The 13,014-nt window shown below is 47.4% G+C and overlaps 1 protein-coding gene across 1 annotated transcript in view; it reads right to left on the bottom strand.

Annotated features, from left to right (window-relative positions):
• Positions 1 to 6,830, bottom strand: part of SCNN1B (sodium channel epithelial 1 subunit beta) — a 75,215-nt gene extending 68,385 nt beyond the window's left edge. The window contains exon 1 of the mRNA XM_068565554.1: positions 6,759 to 6,830. The gene's annotated coding sequence lies outside the window, so the exon portion shown is untranslated. The remainder of the gene's footprint in view (positions 1 to 6,758) is intronic.
• Between the last annotated feature and the right edge of the window lie 6,184 nt (positions 6,831 to 13,014).

Raw genomic sequence — 13,014 nt, 5'->3', positions numbered from 1 at the left:
TCACCTCCAGTTTGCAGCAGAGAAAAGTGAAACACAGAGAGGTTAAGTAACTTGCCTGAGGTGACACAGCTAATAAGTGAGAGTCAGGATTCAGATCTCTGTAGGTTAGGAGGCCACAGGTTTAGAATTGCTGCATCTTTGGTGGATTCCCACCAGCCAAGATGATTTTGTCTGACTCGACATTCTGTGATTTTACACTATGGAAATGAATTTTTTTTTTTTTTTTGCAAATACAAAGTGATATAAAAATATAGATGGTTCTTTTATAAACTCCCTGTATATAAACTCACTCCACCTGAATCTGCTGGTCTTAATATTTGGTCCAGTAGCTGATTCTAGCCTCCCTATCCTCTTAAACCTGACCTCCTACAGTTGTTCCAGAGATGCAGAGCAAGCACTCTGTATAGATAAAGTCATCTAGTTCTTGCAGGATTCCTTGCAGGTACTCTCTGACAACCCCATTTTGTAGGTGGGAAAACTGAGGCTTTAAAGAAGTACACACACTTAATCAAGTATACACAGCTAAGAAGTGGTGGAATCAAGGACTAGAACCCAAGCAATCTGATATCAAAGCCCCTACTTGTTTCTTTGTCATCCCTAAATATTTTCACTGTGGCAAAATATACAACATAAAATTTACCATTTTAACCCTTTTTTTGGTAAAGATATACTTTAGTGTCAAGATTCAGGTTGAAACATAATTGTCTTACAAAGACTGTGAATTCAAATGTCATAATTGGAGTTGCAAGATGCCACACCAGCCCCCCTCCCAGCCTTTCCTGCCTGTGTCTTACATCAAAGGAGTTAAATCTGTTCCACAAAATAAAAATTAAAGTAGCCTTGGCTTACCAGCAATTACACTTTCACTTTTCCCACCCAGCTAATTGTTTTAAAACTAACTTGCTAATACGCTGTCAGTGCAAATTTATTCATAATAGACATGAACAAAAGGGTCGCCATTTCAACCATTTTTAAGTGTACATTTCAGTGGCGTTAGGCATTCACATTGCTGTGCAACCATCACCACTTACCCATCTTCAGAAAAATTTCATCATCCCAACCAGAATGAAACTCTGTACCCATTAGACATTAACTCCCCATCCACCCCTCCCCCTCAGCCCCTGGTAACTTCTCTTCTACTTTCTCTGAATTTGCCTCTTCTAGACGCCTCATATAAGTAGAATCATACAATATTTGTTCTTTTGTGATAAAGGCCCTACTTAAAACCATAATTCAATTTTTATTTGAAAACATATTATATAATTTGGGTCGTAGTCAAAGGGGGAGTTAACCTTATCTCTAGTGTCATGCTTGTTTTAAATAAGGAGAAAGAAGATACATGTGGCTAGATTTTATAACTATAATATAACAACTGTATGAGGGAAAAAACACCTAATGAGTACCAAAGTGTATGCAATGAAAGGTAAGTCTCCTTCTCATCTATCAGTTTCCCTCCTCAAAGTATAACCAGCTTCTAGTGTGTCCTCCAGGTTCTAATGTGCATATACAAATATATACACATATAACATTGAATCCCTTTTAAAACACACACACACACACACACACACACACACACACACACACGTGGTAGAACACTATACACTGTTCCATACCTTGCATTTTTCTTTTAACAATACATCTGGGAGATGGTTTCACATTTATTCATGCAGAGCTACTGCTTTCTTTTGAACGGCTGCATCATATTCTCTTGCATGGCTGTCCTGACATGTACAGTACTTAGTTCCCCTCTGGTGGATGTTTAGCTCATTTCCAATCAATTGCTCTCACACACAGACTATCTTTGTTCTAGCATGATGTGCCCAATGCAAGGATATCCACTGGATAAATTCCAAGAGGTGAAGTGGCAGAGACAGAGGGTATGAGCATCTTCAATACTGACAGTTTTCTTACCCCCGCCTCAGGTTGCCCCCAATTTGTGCTCCCATCAGCAGAGTCAGAATCCCGGTTGCCCCACCAACACTGAGTGTTACCCAGCGAACTCGCAGGTGGAAAACAGAATCGGTGTGGTTTTGTTGTGCATTTCTGTTTTCAGAGTTCAGCATCTTTTCATCTGTTTGAATTCAATTGTATTTCTTTTTATGTAAACAGTCGAATCATATCCTCTATTCCTTCCCCCCCACCCCACCCCCGGCTTTTGGATCCCGCGGTTCGTCTTTCATTTATAAGAGCTCTCTATGAAATTAACTCTTTGTCATAAAAGTGGCAAATACTTCTACTGGTTTGACATGCCTGGGCTTATGGATTTTTGTTTGTTTGTTTTGGTCATGCAGAAAAAATTAATTTTTATGTAGCCAGACTCAGCAACTTTTATCTTTAAGGCAAGGCCCGTGCTTCTACCCATTAGGCAGTACTGCCTCCCCGCTCTGATCAGCACTTTGAAGAAGACACGTGGAGTGGGCCTGCTTCTTGATTGGAGGTCCTCGGCAAAATATTATTGTCCCCAACCTAGACTTGGGCCTGGACACGTGTTCTCAAGGCGCCAAGGGAGAAGAGACTGTTCACAGAGAGACCCTAATCGCGAGCTTTTACTGGGAGGGGGACAGGTCCTCAGCTCCCTGATCCCGCACTGGAAAAGAACTCCTCTGAAAGTCAAATCTTGCCCCAGGCCCTCAAGGTGGACCCACTGGAGGCTGTGAGACTAGAAAGGAGAGCAAGTTCTAAAGAATAAAACCCCCCCCCTAGGCCCCTTGGCAACTTTCCTATCTGTAAAGAAGTGGTTCTTTCCAGCCTCCCCTGCTGGAGGGGATGTGCCTTTGTCCTAGGGCATCCCCTCCAGGTTTGGTCTTTGCGAGGGCAGAATTCTCACCACCAACCCACTCTTCTACAGGGAGGTGGATGCAGGTGGCCAAAGAGGATCTCATTTGAAGGTTTCCTCCAGACAAGTGATTCTGAAATTTTCGCTTTCATGAGAGCCACCTGGTCTTGTTAAATTACAGGTTGCTGGGCCCACCCCCAGAGTCTCTGACTTAGTCGGTCTAGACTGGGTCTGAGAATCTGCATTTTGAAAAAATCTCCAGGTGATGCTGAGGCTTCTGGTCCAGGGCCCACACCTTGAGACCCACTGGCCCAGGACATCCACTCCCTGGGGGCCCCCATCTCAGGCTGGGCAGTGGTATGAGTTAGGGTGAGAGGCCTGGAAGAACACAGGCTTCATTCAATCAAAATAACAACAACTGCTCTGTGCCAGGGGCTGTGCTATGGGCTGTGCATTCATTCTCACCTCATCCTCACACCAAGCCCACGCAGTAGGTTTTACTAGTACTAACTCCGATTTACAGTGGAAAAACTGAGGCTCAGAGAGGGTGCATGGGCTTTAGAATCAGACAGATCTGGAGTCTGATTCCAGCTCAGCCACTGACCCATCGTGTGAGCTCTTGAGCAAGTGACTTACCATCCCTGAGCCTCTAACTCATCAGTGAGTGGGGACCAAAAACCTGATTCTTGGGGCATTATGAGGATGACAGGGCTGATGATTATAAGGGCATCTGTAAGGCACAAGAAATGTATATCTCCTTTCCTGCTGCAAGCCCCATCATGATCTCAAGGTCCTCTTCTGTCTCTCCAGATCCATCTTCCCTCTCCCTATACTCTGAGATACTTTACCAGAAGTCACACTGGACTACTGTCACTTCCTAAACCTGCTTCACCTGGTCATGCTCCCAGGCCTTTGGAAAGGCTGTTTCCTCTGTGTGGAAATGCCTTTCTCACACTATTGCTCCAGAGAAACTCCTATTCATCCTTCAAAACCCACCTTAGAAGTCCCCTCCTTTTTGTCACTTTCCTTGAAATGTTGTGCTCTTCCTGCCCTTGGAAAGGCAGGAAGAACGACAACATTTCCCTCTTTCACTTGTGTTCCCATAACATTTTATACGGAGTACAATTTGGAATACAAATTGCACTGTTACAGGGACCAGGCAACTTATACCACCACCAGCAATCATCAGCATCATCAGCACTTAGTGTATTCCATGCACCAGGCACTGTTGTACGAGGCTGAGGTTTGTTGATTCATTTAATGCCTAAAATAGCCCTCTGAGGCAAGTGCTACTTATTATCCCTATTTTCCATATGAGGAAATCGAATCACAAAAATGCTAAATAATTTGCTTTAGACCATACAACTAATCCATGCCAGAGCTGGGATGCAGAAGTTGGCTGTGGAGTCTGTGTTATTAACATTTATATTATGCTGCTCTTTATGAATGAGGGGTGGGCCAGGTGGGGACTGTGCCACCCTGGAGGGCGCCTGCCCCATCCCAGGGGGCAGCCGAATGTCAGGGCTGGAGTTGTCAGCCTTTCTGATCCTCTTTTCTCAAGAGGATCCAGAACTACGAAGTTTTATGTGACAACTCCCACCTTTTAAAATCTTGGGAGTAAGCTAAAATTGAAAAAGGAGTGTGGAGCTCACAAAAGCTGCACACAGGTCTGCTTTGCGGGAACCTCGTCTCAGTTGGTTTCTGCATCTTAGCTCAGGGCCAGGCGCACAGTAGGTCCTTTGTAGGTGCCATGACACTTCTGGACCTCACTGTGAGGTGGGCGTGGCTCTCACAAGCTGAGCTCTCATCCCAGTCCCACTCAGCACTGAGATTCTCTGACCTGCACTTGGGATGTGGACGAGGTCCCAAACGGTGGCCCTGAGCACCACCCCAACCTTGGGGCCATCTCTGGGTCTCCTCCGTCCAGGATAAGACTTCCTGCTTTCCAAGTGCTGACAGTGAGTTAAGTGTTTTGTTTCGTCATCCCACTGATCCACTCAACAGTTCTGGGAGGCTGCCATCTTCATCATCCCTGGGTTACAGATGTGAAACTGTGGCTCAGAGAGTGGAAGGGAATTATTGCGCAAACTAGGAAGAGGTGGAGCTGGGACTGTGGTGCACACAGCTCTGATTCTGGCTTCTCCCCAGCCAGCTGTCATCAGGCCTTCCACCAAACTTTTGATGGTTCTGGCCCACGTTCTAGGGCAAGCACACTCCCACGGTACAGCCCGGACCTGGAAAGTTTGTGGTACACAGATAAGACCCTGGACACGCCAGTCTGTCAGGCATGGTTTCTAACTCCTTCTGTGTCCTGTTGGACGGTGGGGATGGCATTGAGAGTGTCTACAGGGAACTGCTGGACACGGTCCCTTATGGGAATTCTGCCCACTGCGGCCTGGACAGGCAGAACTTGTGGCCTGGCTCAATCCCAGGCCTTTGGGCTCAGCAGCAACTGCAGATAGCGGGGTGTAGTGTTTGTACTTGTCCAGAGACAGAAGGATAGAGATGTGCGTATGTGCACCTGTGCATGTGTGTATGCCTTGTGTATGTGTGCACACACGTGCGTGTGCAATGGAGAACAGGGGACCCTGTCCCCCAAATTCAGATCCCGTGAAGTTAGTTTAGGACAAAGTACAAAGAAATCTTAACCCAGAGATGTCAATTTACAGAAGAGGTTGAAATATGAAACAGTCCCCTAATTTTTACAACTTAACTGCCCATCAGTAGGCATATCCATGGCGGAAAACAAGGCAGCAGTTAAAATAAATAAGCTAGATTTATATGCAGCAACTTGGATAACTTTCAAAGAAATGGTAACTGGGTGGAGGGGGGTGACGAGTTTCAGAATGATGTGGATGGATTATACCGTTTCTATTAAACATCCACCCACACATTACTCTGCAGCTTACATACCTTCTATGGGTATGCATGTATACGACTGCCTGGGTGTAGGAAAGGCCTAGAAGGAACTCCCCAAATTATGAAGGCAGTTACCTTTGTGGGAGCAGGGAGGTCAGGGGTTGGAAAGTTACAGACAAAGGAGAATGGATCCGTCTACTCCTCACGGCATCACACAGTTCAGTGGGCAGGTACATTGGGCCACTGGTGGACGTCAGGTGGGGGCCACAGGGAGGCTTAAGCCTTGGGAACTATTCACACAGGACCCCCATGGACTCTCTGAGGGCTCCGCTGTCAGGGACAAACCTCCGCTTTGGCTGTTCTGCCCTCACTCCCTGGTGGAGATGGGCTGTGGGAGCTGTCCTGCCTCTTGTGGATGGAGGAGCTCTGCTGCTTCCTCTGGAAACCTCCCCCTGCCTCAGTTTCTCCCTCCACACTGGAGGGAGAAGTCCCGCCCCAGCTGTCCGCCCCCACCCCCAGCCCAGCACCCCCAAATCTCCGACATATGCCCCTCTGGGGGATAGACAGCAGGGCCTCCGGATCTGGCTTCCTCCCAGGGTCGCCCCAAGGGGGACAACTCAGGGAATGAACCCCCGTTGCCCAGAGGCGGGCTGGCAGAAGAGGCTAAGGTGAGCTCTGGGGTCAGACTCCCTGGGTTCAAATCTGGGCTCAGCAACTTGTCCCTGGAACCCGGGGAGGCGTCTCCAGCCTCTGACCCTCAGTTTTCTCCTCAGTAAAATGGGGACACCATGAAGGCCCTAATTCCAGCAAAGCGTTGTGCGTCCCGGCGCCTAGCCCGCGCTCTCAGGTGTCGCTGCTGTCGCCCTCCCGAACGACACCTCACCCCGCCCCTCGGGGCCGAGGACGCTGCAGCCCTCTCTGCCGCCCCCGACACACACTCATCTCCCGGTCCCTCGGCTCGCATCGGGGGGCTTCCCCACTCCCCACAATCCTCTGCGGTGGTCCCCCTGCGCCCGAGGCCGGGTCCCCGCAGTGCCGCCGGCGCCGCCGCCGAGCGCCCTCCGCTGGGAAATGGCGGGGTAGGCGGCGGGGGAAGGCGCGGAGCCCGGCGTCGCTGTCGTACCTGCTTCCCGCGGCGGCTTGGGATGCGCGCGGCTGGCGGCGGCGGCGGCGGCGGCGGCGGCGCTCGGGAGGAGGCGGCGGCGGCGGCTGGGCGGCTGTCGCGGTGGCGCCGCGAGCGCGCGGACAGGGACTGGGCGGGAGCGGGCGGCGGGGCGGGGAGGTCCGGGAGCGCGGTGGGCGGGGCTTGGCGGCGCCGACGGCCACCGCGCCCGCGCGGCTCCCCGCCGCCCCTCTTTCTCACTCTCCCCCGAAACAAGCTCCCGCCGCTCGCGCTCCCTCGTACCCGCTCCCGCATCCACGTCTGCCCGGCACACCCACCCGGACCCCTCGCGCACACACCCCGCATTCTCCCTCTGCACATCCGGACCTGTGGCACCAATATGTACGCACAGACCCCGTCATCCTCGTGTTCCCCAGACAGACCACTGTCCCCACAGTCCCCTACCCCGCCCCCCCCTTCCAGCACATACGTGCCCCGTGCAACACTCCATCCTGCCCCGCGGTGTACCTGGACACATCGCGCACACCTGTACGACCACGCCCATCACATCCACACCCCCGCAGGCACCGATTGTCCTCTGGGCAAGCTGAGGACTTGAAGGAGTTTGCATAGGAACAGGCTTCTGCAGCTGATATCCCTGCCCCTCACCCGACCTCTGCATTCCCTCACCCTCACCTTTGCTTTCTCAGTGACCTTCTCCTTCCTTGGCCTCAGCCACATCCTCCAAGGTCACTCCCAGATCGCCGTCAGCCCCTGAAGGCCCCATCTGTTTGGACCTCTGGCTTCCTCCCAGTGACACCCACTACACCTGTGCTTCAGCCTCAACGTGCTGCCAGGCCCCCTTCTCTAATCCTCATATCCTTCCCTCTTCTCATCAGTTCCAAGGACTATCATTTCAGTATCTTCATTTCACATGTGCATGGCAAACCCCAAATGTCAGCCTTTCTTTGTCTTGCCATTTAGAGACTATTCCTTTTCCCTTGCTGCTGTAACAAGCGACCACAAATGTAACTAGCTTAATACACATAAATGTATTATCTTACAGTTCTGGGGGTCAGAAGTCCAACACCACTAAAATCAAGAAGTGGTACGACTGTGCTCCTTCTGGAGGCTCTAAGGGAGAATCTATTTCCTTGCCTTTTCCAGCTTCTAAATACTGCCTGCAGTTCCTGGCCAGCAATGTCAGGGCAAGTCTTTTGTATACACCACATCTCTGGTTCTCTCTCTTCTGCCTCTCTCTTCCACTTACAAGGACTCTTGTGATTACATTTGTTCTACCTGGATGGATAATCCAGGATAGTCTCTCCATTTCTAGGTCAACTGATCACCAATCTTAATTCTAACTGCAGTCTTACTTCCCCTTTGCCCTGTAATTTAACATATTAACATATTAACAGGTTATAGGAATGAGGACTTAGACATCTTTGGCTGTTATTCTGTCTATCACAGAGGCCGAGCCCTGCTGGAGAAAATTAGTCATCCGAGACGATTTTTGCCACTATAAATTTATAAACCTCCACAAGCAGAAAGACGCCTATCACTGTCAGTATTTGCAGTAGAAAAATAATAAAATAAAATGTGGAATGTTTATGTGATGGAATACTATACAGCACTGAACAAGAACATATTCCACCTATGCATATGAATGTTCAAAGACTTCAAAATCATGAATGAAAAAAGCAGGAGAATTGAAATAATAATGAGAGCAAACACGTTTATAATGCTTATTCTGTGGCAGATATTGTTTCTAGGCACTTATATTAAAACTCACAGCAATCCCCTGGGGTAATACAGATGAGGAAACTATGGCACAGGAGGTTGAGTAACTTTCCCAAGGTCACACAACTAGGAAGCATCAGAGTCGGGATTTGAACCCAGAGTCAGTCTTAATCCAAAGCCTGTGCACTTCACTGCAGCAGATTAATTTATACAGTATGAATTATTTCAAGTAAAATTTTTAGAGCACATAAAACTGTATATATATATCCAAATCACTTTGCTGTACACTTGAAACTAACACAATATCATAAATCAACTATGCTTCAATTAAAAAAAAAAGATAGGTGGATTCATATATCTGCTTCTAAATTCAGTCCATTGCATTATGTTGTTTAGTGGAGATAAATAAAGGAAATCCAGCCTCATGTAATTTTACCCACCATTGCTTTTGTCAGCCATTGCTTTCCTCAGTGCAAATGTCAACATGGTGACCAGGCAAGTAACATCTTAGTATTATTATGACAATAATTTGACTTCATGTTTTTCTTGAAAGGATCTTTGGGACACACTCCCACTTCCCCCCACCCCTCCACCAGAAGTCTGTGAACCACACTTTGAAAACCATTAGTATAAAAACCACTAGGTTTGATAAACCTCGTATATCCAGTTGTGACCGTTGAAATTGTTGATATTAGACTATTATTGACCTACAAAAATGGCAATATCATATGGTTCCACCCAATGCGTGTTATTTTGGAGGGTTTTCCTTTTGGTTCACACCCTGTTTCCCTGGCCAGGCCCTGTTGTTGAACATCACTGGGTGCATCTCCTCTGGGACTGTGTTGCTGTGGGCGGCTTTGTACAAATGATATGTCTTTCTTTATGTCATAATTTCCAATGGGGGGGAGCTGGAGTTTGGGGGGTGTATAGGAACTATGAACTGGTTGATGTTAGGCTGACATATTTTAAAGTATGTATTCTAAGCAGCTGTGAACATGGAGAGGGGTGTTCTGAGAGCTGGCTGAAGGACGTCGTAAAGTCCACGTGGACTTTTGTCAGGTGTTTAGAACTATGGATCATTTGGCAAAAAAACAAAAACAAAAACCGAAAACCTTTTTCTAGACAAAGACATGTGGGCTGAGTTATGGCACAGTTGGATGAATTCACGTCTGGATAGATTCACGAGTGGTTTGGGAGGTAAGTGCCCCCAAAATGTTCTATTGAGTATTTATGTACTATTGTGGAAGAATAGTCCTCCCGCTTTCTTTAATCAAGTTAGTGCAATTCTAGGAGATGATGAAATATGAAAAGGGATCCAAGATCAGCCAAGCCAGCCCTGGGGATCAGTGGGGTGTTCAATGCCGTTCTTTATAACCACTATTTAAACAATACATTGTATAAAAGATAAGGCGACTATTCTTTTTTTGTCCCCCTAAGGAGGGGGTCACTGAGCATCCATTCATTCTACTTTAGGTAACTGCATGTGATTTAGTTCTGGGGTCACCACCCCTTCCTTACTCCTAGTCCATATTTTGATCCTGGTGATGCTTATTTCATCTATCACCACCCCATTCAGGGTTGATACTACCCCAGCCTTGAAATCACACATTGTATTCCTCTTGGGATATTGATTGGTTCAAAGGAGGGAATGAGACAGAACTCAAAGTTAACCATAGTCAATGAAACTCTACACAGGGACTTTCTCTTTGAACTCTTCGGGAGTCCCACCTGCTTCCGAGTTGTTCAGATACGGAGCTGCACCTGGAAAGAGGCTGCATGAGAATGAATCCCATCCAGAGAGACGACAGAGAGGAACTAGGTCCCAGTTTCATCATCTGACCCACATCAAGCCATACCTGTCCTACCCCTGGACATTTCAGGTGCATGAGGCTCTACATTTCCTTTTTGCTAAGCCATCTTGGGTTGGGGTGTCTGTTGCTTGCAACTAAAGACTCCTAAGTGATTCCGGTGAAAATTTTATCCAAACTACAAAAGAAGGAAGTCAGGGGGGACAGTTGCAGAATCTTGACATCTGGAATGCCAGGTTCCAAACTAAGAAGATAAACTACCACAAGCACAGATGTAAAGTCCTGCAGTTAGGCTCAATCAGACAAATTTTGTGCTTAAGTACAGAATGGGAAGCCATGGCTTGGGACCTATGCCACCCCCTGAGATATAGAGCCTCTTAGAGATGCAGCACCACCTGCAGGTCTGGAGGCCCTGGGCGCTGGGTCTCTGGCTTTGTTGGCAAAATCCTTATCTGGGTCCATTGATCAAGGTGGGTCCCTGGATCTTCAGTTTCATTCCCCCAGGCCACAGCAAGCTTGGGTGTTCCTCTTCTCTGACCACAGCACACCAGCTTACACCATGCCTGTCCTTTCCGTTATTCCACTTTCTCTCCCTGGTATAGTCCCCCTTGGCTTCCCCTTCCCCCCATTACTACTACTAATACTGAACTGTGGTACTATTTGCCAGGCACCTTGCTAAGTCTCTATCCTCCCAAACAATCTTATGAGGTAGGTTCTATTTTTGTTCCCATTTTACAGATAAAGAAACAGACTTGCAGCTGTCAAGGATCTTTGCCCAAATAGCAGCAAAGCCAGGTCTCTCTGTAACCAAAGTCCATGTTCCTAAGCATTTTCTTAAACTGCAGATTTGTAAACAGTAGGGTGTGTGTGTAGAGGGAGGGGGAATGGAGGAAATCCAGTTTTCAAACGTGTTTTGTAAGATCACGTGGTATTTAAAAAATTTTTGAACCAATGTTTAAAAGTCAGAGAATAGCTCATAAAAATCAGCTTCCTGATTCTCTGGAAAATAAGCAGTCAGGAGGTCTGGGGACAACAGGGCTTCCATTCCTGCTTGGTCTAAGTGACCTGGAGCTGGGTGGCAGCTGAATGGACCTGTGACTCCCCACTCCTGCAGTGCCTAGAGTCCCCACACCCAGCCTGCCTGCACGTTGATGCCCCACGGACATTTGAGTGTGGAGCCTCTGCTCCCAGCACCACCAGCCCTCCTTAGCTTGGTCTTCCCTGCACCCCAGCCAGTCTGCCACAAAAGCCTCCAGCCCCTGCCAAGCTTGGCACTTTCCACTTTGTTCCCAGAAATCCAACCACAGAGGCCAGATCACACAGGGCAGAGCCAGGCTGGCGCTCAGGGCTCACCTGGTCATTTGGAGCACATACCTTTCCATTTTTCTCTCCCTCCTGGCCTAGATGAAAAATTTAATCAGCTTCTGGGGTTTTGACCTGAGGAAAAGGAAGATCTGGGAACAAACTTTGCAACTTTGCTATTGAGGTTTTCAGTTGCATCCAGGAACCTTGAGAAAGGCCAGGTTGCAACTTGGTGACTTTAAAACACTCGAATACTCTTACAGTCTAGTCAGGGAAGACAGACAATAAACAAGACAAAGAAGCTTTTAGATGGTATAACTGCTGTGGAGCAAAAGAACACAGGCCAAAGGGGATGGGGTGAAAGTTGAATTTTAAAAAGTATGGTCAGCTTGGGAATTCCCTGGCAGTCCAGTGGTTAGGACTCCGTGATTCTACTGCAGGGGGCATGAGTTGATCCCTGGTTGGGGAACTAAGATCCTCAAGCCTAAAGGAGGTGAGGAAGCCAGCCCTGCTGGTACCTGGGAGAAAAATGTACCAGGCAGAGGAACAACAAGTGCAAAGACCCTGAGGCAGAGCATGCCTGGCGTGTTTGAAGAGCAGTAAGGGTGCCAGTGTGTCTGTAGTGGATGTGAACAGGAAGACAGTAAGAGGGAGATTTAGGAAGTTCACATGGGGTGTGGAAACAGAACACAGGGCAGGGCCTTGTAGGCCAGTGTAGGGACTTTGGTCTTGAAGCACTGAGATAAGGGCCTTTAGAGCATTTGGGGTGATGTAACCTGATCAAAAAATTTTTAATGTATTTTTTTATTGTGATAAAATACACATAACAATATTTATCATTTTAACCATTTTAAAGTTTACAGTTCGGTAACATTAAGTACATACACATCGTTGTTCAATCATTACCACCACCCATCTCCAGAACTTTCTCATCTTCCCAAACTGAAATTCTGTACCCATTGAATAATAACTAACCAGTCTCCTCTCCTCCCAGCCCCTGGTACTCAGTATTCTACTCTCTGTCTGTATGAGTTGGACTATTCTAGGTACTTCATTTAAGTGAAATCATGCAGTATTTGCCTTTTGGAGTCTGGCTTATCTCATGTGTTCAAGACTCTTTCATGTTGCAGCATGTGACAGAATTTCCTTCCTTTTTAAGGCTGAATAAGTGTGTATTACATTTGTTTATCCATCCATCCACTGATGGACATTTGTGTTATTTCCGCCTTTTGGTTATTGTAAATACTGTTGCAATGAACATGGGTGTACAAATATCTGTTCAACTCCCTGCTTTCAATTCATTTGGGTATATCTGACCGAAAGTTGAAAAGACTCACTTTATAAGAAGGGTGGCAGTGGCTGAAGCAGGGACCAGGGTGAGAGCTGTGGAGGGGGTGAGAAGCAGTTAGATTCTGGATATATTTTTC

Source organism: Eschrichtius robustus, chromosome 16 (genome assembly GCF_028021215.1).
Source record: "Eschrichtius robustus isolate mEscRob2 chromosome 16, mEscRob2.pri, whole genome shotgun sequence".
Lineage (NCBI taxonomy): Eukaryota > Metazoa > Chordata > Mammalia > Artiodactyla > Eschrichtiidae > Eschrichtius > Eschrichtius robustus.
This window is presented reverse-complemented; position numbering and strand designations above follow the sequence as displayed.